Genomic DNA, 10162 nt, shown 5'->3' with positions numbered 1-10162 from the left:
TCAGTCAGTTAAGCTTCGACTCTTGATTTCAGCTCAGGTCAGGATCTCACAGTCTGTGCGATTCAGCCCTGTGTTGGGCTCTGTGAGGACAGGGCGGAGCCTGCTTGGGATCCTCTCTCTCCCCGTCTCTCTGCCTCTCCCCTGCTCATGCGCGTGTGTGCGCATTCTCTCTCAAAAATACATAAACTTAAAAAAAAGGCAATGAAATCAAATTAATATTTAATTGTGAATATGTCAACCATAAATTGGGTGATAGGATCAAATTCTTTATTGTAAAATTCACAAAAGTAAAACGACTCCATGATTGTAATATAACAAACAATAAGGTTTATAAATAGACCCTCGGCAGCCACGTGAGACTCAGTTAGACCAAGACGCCACAGAGCTGTTAGCAGTCCCTTTCTCTGCCATTAGGGACTCTGGGCGGTATTGATCCTCCTGCCGCGGCCATCAGGACGAGCCAAGGGAACCCCCCTCTCTCCCCCATGAGCTGAGGTCCACACAGCCATCCCCAGCTTGCAGCCATGGCAGGCGGGTGAGGAGGGGTGGGAAGAGAGGGTGAAGGAAGGGAAGGGGAGGCAGGGCAGAGACAGAAGACACACATGTGATGAGGGACCTCTGGTCGCTGGGGTTCGAGAAGCCTCGGAGGTTCTGAGCCACCCTTGTTACAGGCCAGTGGTCAGCTGCATCTGGCCCTGGTCTGTCCTCGCACAGTTCCCAAATCCTCAAGATAAACACAGCAAGAAGTTCTTTTTTTTTTTTTTTTTTTCCGTTTTTACTTTAGGTGGAATTCTGAACGACAGAGAATCAGAGCCCAAACGGGAGACACAGAAGCTAGTCCGGCGATCCCGCAGACGCGACAGCAGGTCCCAGATCTGCTGAGACGGTGAAGGATGGGGTGTGGGTGACGTTCCCACCGAGACTCACGTGGGACCTAGCAGGTGAAGGAGTGTCTTTGTCACCAGCACGGAAGACATTCTCCGCGACGTTGCCTTCCCCACCCGGCAAACGTCCCCCTGGAGCAGCTGAGAAAAGTGTTTTAAAGGGCGGAAGCTAATGCAGGCGGTAGGTTCTATTGTGCATATTTCAGATCCGGGATGTGGAATTCGCGGCCTCACTTGATGACATTTTAATTAAGTTTCTAATTTTACCAGGGAGGGAGCGAAAATAATCTACTGGTATCTTAAAGGCTGACATCACCTCAGGCTCCCGGACAGCCTCAGGGTGCAGGGCTGAGGGCAGGCCGACCCCAGGACCGCTGTGGCACCGAGATCCCAGCTGAGGGCAACGGAGACCCTGTGGGCTCAGGAGAAACTTCCGAGCCTCCCTTAACTCCACGGGAGACTCTAAACGGGGGGCCTTTCCCAGAATAAGAACTATTAGCAGAGATGAATGTTATCCGGGTGAGCCATCTGTACGGCAGGACAGACGTCTAATTGCCGAGCATCTGTCCTCTTTCCACCCTGCGAGGTGGGTTCCTTTCTATGTCGGCCCCAGACCCTCACGTTCCCCATGACACACACGCCTCAGTTTGCCCTACTGTCTTCAGAATTTCCAGGTCTGTGTGCATTCCTCATGCACACGCCCATTAAATTTGATTTTCTCCTGTTAACGTCTCATGTCAATTTGATTCTTAGTCCAGCCAGCAGGACCTTGGAAGGGTTTGCTCAGGATCCTGGAGTTCTGGGTCATTCTCTGAAGGCTTCCAAAGCAGATGGAAGAAAACATCCATCCTCACAGCCTCTCTGGATGCAGATTCTTCAAGGACTTCCTTTTCCTAAGAGACGTCACACCAACAGAGCCACACAGTCTGCTTCCTGCTCTGTTAGGCCAGAAATTGATCATTTCAGTCCCAAATTGGTAGCCTGTCTCCATTTATACCTTAGATTGAAAAATGGGAGACAACTTTTAGAAAATAATTTATAATGAAAACTCGCTGGTTAAAACTAACTATACTTATTATTTGTAGTGAGTGCTTTTAGTTAAAATAAGGTTCCCCAAGTAGGAAATCATTCTAAGAAACTGCCACATGCTGTTTGTTTGATTTTTTTAAGGAGCTGATCTGCCAAGTTGCGAGACCCTCCCTTCATAGCATCTATTCGAACACCCACTCATATTTTGGGGCTCACGGGGTACCTCGTCACTCAGTTCTGTTGTGAATGTGATCCATGGGTTTTTGTTTGGCTATGTGGCCACTCTGTTTTAAGGCTGGGATTTGGAAAGACTAAAGACTGCCACCATCGTCTTCTACTTCCAACCTTTTTTTGGATACATCATCGTACTTTATTCAAATTCCGCTCTGATCACCTATGGTCCAAGAACACTCGAATAATAAACCAAATATGAACAGATGTTAAAGATTGGTCTTTATTATAACCAATGATGCCAATCACTTGCCTGTGATCTTGCCGACATAAAACCACATCCACCCCTCGGCGGCCACCAAACCACTCAGCATAGTTTCCTTAAACGTGAATTGTTTGAAGCTACCAGTTTGAGGACCCTTGACTATTTCTTTCAAGCTCTGAGTAGCTGTAGGGATCTCAGCAGGGGTTGGAGGAACCAGCCCAACCTTGGCATAGTGCCCAAACGTGGCCAGTCGAGGCTTTGGGTAAGTCACAGCGGCATTCACCAGTGCAGGAAACTTCTCGGTGACGTTATAGACAAAATGGACCGTGGTTCCAAGATCACTTTGGACATGTTTTAAACCAGCATTTCCTACCTACGACTCTGTACTCAGCCAAATCACCCATTAGGTATTACATCAGAGAAAAAACTTGTTTTGGACATTTACTTTCCATGCACCGTTCCCAGGAAGCTACTGGAGAATATATTCCACCAAAATAAAGAGACACAACACGAAAGGAGGTACGGGATCCAGACGAGCGGTGGACGGCATTCCCCGGACAGGTGAAGGGAGGCCACCGTGGGGCCAGCACAGGGCGCCAGGCGGCTGCAGGAGAGCATCTCTGGGTGAGAACCGGATGTGTGTGCTCACACGGACAGTTTTGCAACGTTGTCAGAGCTGGCTGTGATTAGCGGCAAATAAGTAAAACCCTGGATTGCGAGTAACTTGTTCTGCGAGGGTTCTGCAAGACGAGCAAACGTTTCTCATAAATTTTAACTAGATAAACGAGCGACGTCACATGATCACAACTGAGCCAACGATTCTTGAAATTCGCTTTGACCCACTAGTGCTTTGGATTACAAGCATGTTTCGAGAACGAGTTATGCTCACAAACCAAGGTTTTACTGTACATAGAAGATCAAGAAAATGAAGGGAAGGAAGGAGTGGTGACCGTCAAGGAAGAAAGTTTGTGCAGGAAAAGACCTGTAGTGAGAACACAGCCGTGGGGCGTCCGTGCCATGGAGGCACACGGCAATGTCCGCTCACGCAGAATAGCACGTAGCGTTAATATGTAGAATACTGACCCAACGAGGATGTCCTAAACCGTGGGGGTAGGCAGTGGTGGGGGGGGGGGGGAGGTGTTCGCAGCAGTAGAAAAGAGGTAAACACTTGGTCTCCTCTAGGAAGAAATCAATCGATAGCTTCCAAGGTAAAAAATAATACAGCATAAGCACATTTTTACAAATACGGAAGCAATCAAGGAAGAAAATGCCAAGGTTATAGGTGATTCTCTGCAGGAAAGGGTTTCAAGCTGAGGTGTCTGGTTATTGGTTATTGTCGTAGGCGAGGTAGCTCTTAATTTTAAAGCCATGCAAATGCACGTCATTGATTAAAAGTAAAATGCATTTTTCACATAAGCAAAGTTTTATTGCAACACAGAAAACAAACCTGATGCACGTCCGCCAGGTTACACAGAAGGAAACCAACCGATCTTTGCCTTTCCTCTTCTGTTCCAGGTGCACGCTGTTTTGGACCCAGCCCAGCACTTTCCCCACAGGACACTCGGGTCTGAGGCAGAGACGGTGTGACCGCCGTTCCGGTGTGAGTACTCTCCCCTCTGCAGACAGCCCTGGACACACATACATCTTGACCTTGTTGGGAGTGCTGGCCAGAGGTGTCCTGCTTTGTTCCGGGCAGCGGCTCTTGGCCAGGGGGTCAGCCTCTCAGACACGCACACGCTTGCCCTTCTCCCACGCGAGGACCACTGTGGTGGACCTGAGGAGGCCCCAACTGGTTGGCCAGGTCGTGTGATGGTACAGAGGTCACGAGTGGAGGGGCCTGGGGCAACACTGGTGGTAAGGGGGCAGGCGCCCAGGCTGTGAGGCAGGGCAGGGCTCCCAGTTGCTGCAACCTGGACTCACCAGGGAATGTGCTGGGGGTCCTTAGGGTCTCCTCCCTGGATGCAGCAAGCTGGGGAATAAGGCCATGCATCCCCTGGAGGGGACCAAGTAGAGAGGAAAGAAGGATGACACTTGCTGAAAGCCTCTAGTATGGGTCACATTACACAAATCGTGACATTTAGCCTCGTCCTCTCAGCTCCCTGATGCCGACCTGAGCATTCGATCGTGCCCCCAGGCTGGGGACCCACCGTGGGTCACCCTTTTGTATCTTTGACTTCCCAAAGCACCAGCCCTGTCCCATCATCGCTGGCAGGGGGGTGAGGAAGCCCAGAGAAGTGGAGAGCTGGGGGGAGAGTGGGGGGAATTAGCCTCTACGGGCAGAGCCCAAGGCCCAAGGCTCTTTGCCCACATCTCCGTGCTTCCCACCCCACCCCACCTCCTGACCGAAACTCAACTCCCCCCCACACCCCCTCGGCCCCTGGAACAACTCTTTCTCTTTCTGCCTCTTTGAGTACGACTTCTCAAGGTGGGGTCATACACGATGGGTTCTCTCGTGTCTAGCTTGTTTTACTCAGAATGATGTCTTCAAAACTATTAAATTACATATATGCATATGTACATGTTTCACTTTTGGCTCTTTGATAAAAATCAGATCACCTCCAGTTAAAGCTGATGAAATATTCTTGTAGATTATGGTGGGGAATCGATACCTTAAGGAAAACCATTTCATCTTTCTCTTTACAGAGAGAGAGGGACAAGAAAAAGCACTTTCCCTGTTTTCTGGAACACGCCCACAAATAAAGGCGCGGTGACACGCTGTCCTGTGCCGGCAAAGCGCCTGGACGGGGCAGCTGCTCTGAGTGACGCTCCACCCGAATTATTGTCCAGCTCCAATCTCAAAGCCCTGGATTTTATTTCTGTCGTCAGCAGCATCTTTAAGCTTCTGTTCAAATAAATGAGGACGACAAATTATTTTCATGACTTTCTTGGTAATTTCAAGCTCCACAGAACTTAGCTTTTTTTTTTTCCTTAAAAGAAAAAGGAAATAAAATAATTGATTTCTTTAGGAAAAAAAAAAAAAAAAAAAAAAAACAAGGGGCAGGGGTGCAGGGAGTGTGGAAAAGAAATCAGGAAAGAGAAAATAATTCTTAGCATCTTTTCCTTTTATGTATTTTCTCACTGAAAGGTAACTGGGAGAAATGGTGAACTAAGAAGCAAACATACTGAGATCAGGCTCACTTTGGGACAGGCGACCCCCTGGCATGGCAGCCCCAGCAGGCGTTGAAGCGGGGTCTCCGTGGTGGTGCACTGAGCATGGTGGAGGGGCAGGGCCTGGAGACCCCGAGCAAAGCCTCTAGGGCTCACTCCCCAGCCGCGTCTGCACACCTGAAGGAAGAAAGCCTAAGAAGAAAAAGGCACAGAGCGACAGTGGAGACAAACCTGTCAAGGACAGGAGTCAGAGAGCGGGTGGCGTCTGAGGATGGGCGAGCGTGGGGACCCCGCAGCCAGACCTGGTGAGCACAGGAGTCCCAGGACTCGGTGATGGTTTTCACGGCAGAGCTCACACCAGCGTTGCCCAGAAGATGAAATCTTGATAATTCTTTGCGATTGGCACTCACACTAGTCACATATTCTGGATTAAGAATGATAACGAAGGTAACTTATTCCATTTTGGATACCTGTGTACTGACCGACTCTCAGGAGTCACTTCCTCACTGGCTCCTCCCAGGTGTGGGGACACCGGACCCTGTATCATCACCACATTCCTGGAGAAGGGGATGGCGAGTCTGGCGGAGTGAGGTGACCTCAGTCACAGTTGAACCCAGGACCTCGCTCTCCACAGCACCCCCTCGCGTACTGCCTGGTCTAAGCGCACAGGTGTTTTCTCTACCTGTGCTGGAACCTCGTACCCTCCCTTTATTCTGCTCCATGAGTGCTCGTGGCTGAAATAGCAGTGTAGGGACATTCACTTTTTCACTTTTACTGAGCACCTATCATGTACAAGGGACCGTGCTATGCCCTGGGGAGGACAACAGGACCAGTAATAGAGGGCATCGCAGGCAGAAAGACGTTCAGACCAGCGGATCTCCAACTTGCCAGGTCTCGGAGCTTTTAAAAAACACTGATGCTGGGACCCCACTCCAGACCGATAGAATCAAAGAGTCGGGACTGGGGGGAGGGAGGGGTCCCAAGGAATCTCTGTTAAAAATATGTATATATCCCTGGGTGATTCTAATTGGCAACCAGGGCTTTTTGACAAATAACTAAGCTATGCTGAGTTGGTGCCTTTAAAAGTACTAGTAGAGAAACTAGTAACAGAGGGAGCTGAGGAAGGTATAGGGGATGAGGGTGTGACTACAAAGGAGGAGCAGGTCTGTGGGACGAAGTGGGGTTGCCGCAGAAGATTCCAGACAAAAGGGATGAGGGAGGCCAGAGGGAGCCTGTGGCTTTTTGCCACCGGGGAATCCCAGGACCAATCCGTGGGAAGACAGAGCCCACACCATCTGGCCCTGCAGGGACAGTGGCCTGAGAGAGGGGTACAGAATGTTCCAGCAGCTTGGAGGGGCAAGGCTGCTCACCGAGGAGGCCGAACCCCCCAACGCAGGGTGCCTGTCCTTCCTCATACAAAAACAGAACACATCAATAGCTCATACTTCCCTGTCCCGTGTCTTCAGTAGTCACTTTGGGCTTCAGCTTTGTCATTGGAGAGAAAGGTAACAGTTCTGAAACATCTTTCCTGGAAGGTTCCACTTTTTCGCCCCCCCCATTCTTATTTCCCCAAAGTTTTTCTCACTTAGAAGTCAATGAACCCAAGACCCCTGGTTACCATCCGAGGCATCTCCAAGGTGGAGGGGAGGGACGCACAGCAGGTGTTCGCGAGTCTGTGCACAGGTGTGGGTGAGCATCCAGAGGCGAACCCGCAGTTTGACTTCAGTTCTGGAGTTTGCCTCCTGCCTTGTCCCCGCTCTCACCAGACAGCACTTGCCGTGGTGAGGCAGCCATGCTGTGGGGGTTGGCAGCGGGGGTCCCCATGACCTGACGATGAGTAAGATCCCTCCATTCTCCTCGGGTGCTCGCCAGTCAGCAGTCAAGGATCTGCACTAAATCCAGGCCTATGCCGACCATCTACCGGCATTCTACCATCCAGGGATATGCACTTAGCCGACCCAGTCAGAGTCCAAGATTCTCTCTGCCCAGTGGGAACAGAGAGACACATATTCCTGCTGCCATTTCACTAGGGACTGGCCGTGATCCTGGCAATACTTCCCACGACTCTTTAAGTCAGTCTGTGCAGACGATTTCCAAGATGACCACACACAGTTCTCTCCTCTCATGCTGCCAGGCCCTCCTCCAACCAAGATGTGAAATCTAGTCTACTCCTCTCCTTGGATCTGGGCCAGCTTTGGAACCTACTTTCCCTGAGAGAATGTGGCAGAAGCAATGTCCCGGCTTTCAGGGGCTGTATAACTTCTACTTTGGCCCTCTCGGTTTCCAGCTGCCGCGTAAGGAAGCAGAGGCTAGACTGATGAGAAACCGTGTGGAGCAACAGAGGTAAGCCCGCTCCCAGCTTTTCATCCCCCAGGCTGAGACACTGGACATGACTGAAGCCCCTGAACCTTCCAGAACCTTCCAGGCCCAGCGGAGTCCCCCAGAGAATGCAGGTGCACGAACAGTCCCTGTCAGCACCAAGGAGCCATCCCACCAAACCACGGGGTCCTGAGAAATAAACACTTATTGTCAAAGCCCCCAAGTTTGTAGAGATTTGTCGTACAGAGGTAACTGGTTCACAGGGGACTTGGATTTTCTGTTCCTTTTATAGAGTCCTAACTGATCTGTTTCCATAGATTTTAAATTAAGATGCTCACAGCTGCAGGAGGATTGGTTAATGGCCCAATGGTGTCATCGGGGACCCATGCTTCCTCCCATCTTCCCGTGCTGTCATCCCCACGGTGACGAAGTTCCTCAAGTGACCTCCTGTCCCGGACGTGGGACCCGGCCAGACATGAGGGGGGCCCCGTCCGAGACATGGGACCCGGCCAGATGTGAGGAGGGCTTCCTCTTTATGTGCCTTTTTAAGAGTGAGCAGTCGCTTCCCCCACAGCAGGACTCATTGGCTTTGACTTGTTTTAAAGCAGTCACCGGGAGGAATGGCTGATAGGACCCGGGGTTTGCCCCTCGGCATGCAGGGACAGGGCCCCGGAGCAGGATGGCTTTCCACCAGCCAGGACAGAGGGCATGTGTCTGCACCGTTGACTAAAACAGACCCTCCTGAGAGACGGGCAGCCTTTGCCAGCAGCCCTGTAAGATGTCTGCTTGTGCCCGCACACCCTCCATCCAAATGTCACTGTTTGCAAGGCAGAAGGCTAGTCAAAATCTGGCTCAGCCATCAAGGTCCTGGCAGGAAGCAGGGGGCTTGAGAGACTTAGGAGCCTGGGTGTGAGGGAGAGACATTTGCCGCGGCACCGTCACAGTTCTGTGACCCAGCCAGGGGTGCTGCTGTCCAGGGACAGCACCGCAGCCTAAAGAGGCAGGGAGTCGTTCTTGGAGCCTGACACCAGTTGTCACAACTGAACAGGAAGGCCTACAAGCCCTGTCCTCACAGAGGGACACAGACACGGTCCTGGTAGAGGCCAGGCGGGAGGGGAGGAGGGCACACCCAGGCTCTCAGCCGACTTCAACCCGAAGCAAGCTGTCCTGTTGGTGAAGGTCCAGTGAAGACAGCCACTGGCCTCCTGGGCACAGGGCAGGACAGAAGGACAGAGTAGATTTGCCTGCAATGTGGAGAATCGACGTGTTAGTTGACCAAAACCTGGAGTGTTTTTCTGCAGGAAAGTAGTTCAGAATCCGGGGTAGTTTAGTCACTATCACCCTGAAGCTGTTCTCATTTCTACCCATCTGCACCTGGGCCAGCAGGTGCACAACCAGGCTTCTCTTCCACCACCAGCCGGGAGGACGTTCACACCCCTGCACGCCTCCCAGGGCAGGGGTGCTGCCCCTACAGCCGCTGCCCCTCAGATTTCCTGAGTGGTGACCGAGGGGCAGCAGGAAGAGAAGACAGAGTGAGGGATATCAGTTAAAGCCAGGCTGACTATGGAGCTCGAGAGGGGAAAACAAACGTTCTCTGGTGTTGGTTCCAGGGGGCAGTTCTGTCTGGTTCAGAGACAGCAGGCACCAGGGGCGCTGCAGGGGGACCTGGAGGCCGGGTTGCCTTCCCTGGGGTCAGGCTTGGCCTCCTGGTGTCCTGCCTCCGGGAGGGGACTGGTGGGGGGGGGGGGGCAGGAGCCGGACCAGCCAAACCAGGAGAGGGCGTCACCGTGGGGCTGGCAGCTGGTGTAACAGGTTCAAGGATTCCAGCCCCTCGCCCCCGCCCCCGCCCCCGCCGGACGGTCAGGGTTTCCACTGTCACGACTCTGGAGACCTAAGGCCAGGAGGCGAGGGCTAGGGAGGGAAGGAGTTTCAGAGGGGAGGGATCCCACGAGGCAGGCCCGATGCTCACCTTCACCCCAGCGCACAAAAGCTGAGCGAAGCTGGGCAGCCACCTGAGGCACGACTCGGCCCCGTGTGGCACCTGCAAACCAGGAGCGGCCACGCGTGGCGACGGGCCCAGCACCAGGGCGCGACGCAGGCCCGTCTGGCGGGTCCCGCGCCGCCATCGGGCCTTCGGGAGGGAGACAGAAGTTTGGGAGCGTGCGGGGGGTGGGGGGTAGGGGGTGGGGGGTGGGGTGAGGAGCCGGGCCGCGGGTCCGAGGCTCCCCAAGGGGCACGGTCCCCGCGGCCCGGCCGCAGGGCGGGCCCCGGGAGGCGGAAGCAACAGGGAGTCGTCCCCGCCCGCCGGCCTCCCGCCTCAGGCCTCCGCCCCGGGGCCCTCGGGAAGCCCCCGCCCTGGGGGCGGGCCGGGCACGGGCACGCGGAG

At 53.1% G+C, this 10162-nt stretch overlaps 1 long non-coding RNA gene across 11 annotated transcripts; it reads right to left on the bottom strand.

Moving 5' to 3' along the window:
• Positions 1 to 245: 245 nt before the first annotated feature.
• Positions 246 to 10107, bottom strand: LOC121037691 (uncharacterized). 11 transcript variants are annotated; one of them, XR_005793916.1, is made up of 6 exons: positions 9746 to 10107; positions 5689 to 9020; positions 4959 to 5276; positions 4270 to 4342; positions 3797 to 4186; positions 2342 to 3089 (listed from the first exon to the last, which is right to left on the bottom strand). It is a non-coding gene; the product is annotated as an uncharacterized LOC121037691 (long non-coding RNA). The 11 variants fall into 11 exon arrangements; XR_005793920.1 differs by having other exon boundaries at positions 3797 to 4123; XR_005793919.1 differs by having other exon boundaries at positions 3797 to 4342; positions 5689 to 5881; positions 6903 to 9020.
• Positions 10108 to 10162: the final 55 nt, after the last annotated feature.

Source organism: Herpailurus yagouaroundi, unplaced genomic scaffold (genome assembly GCF_014898765.1).
Source record: "Herpailurus yagouaroundi ecotype Mexico unplaced genomic scaffold, PumYag 164, whole genome shotgun sequence".
Taxonomy (NCBI): domain Eukaryota; kingdom Metazoa; phylum Chordata; class Mammalia; order Carnivora; family Felidae; genus Herpailurus; species Herpailurus yagouaroundi.
This window is presented reverse-complemented; position numbering and strand designations above follow the sequence as displayed.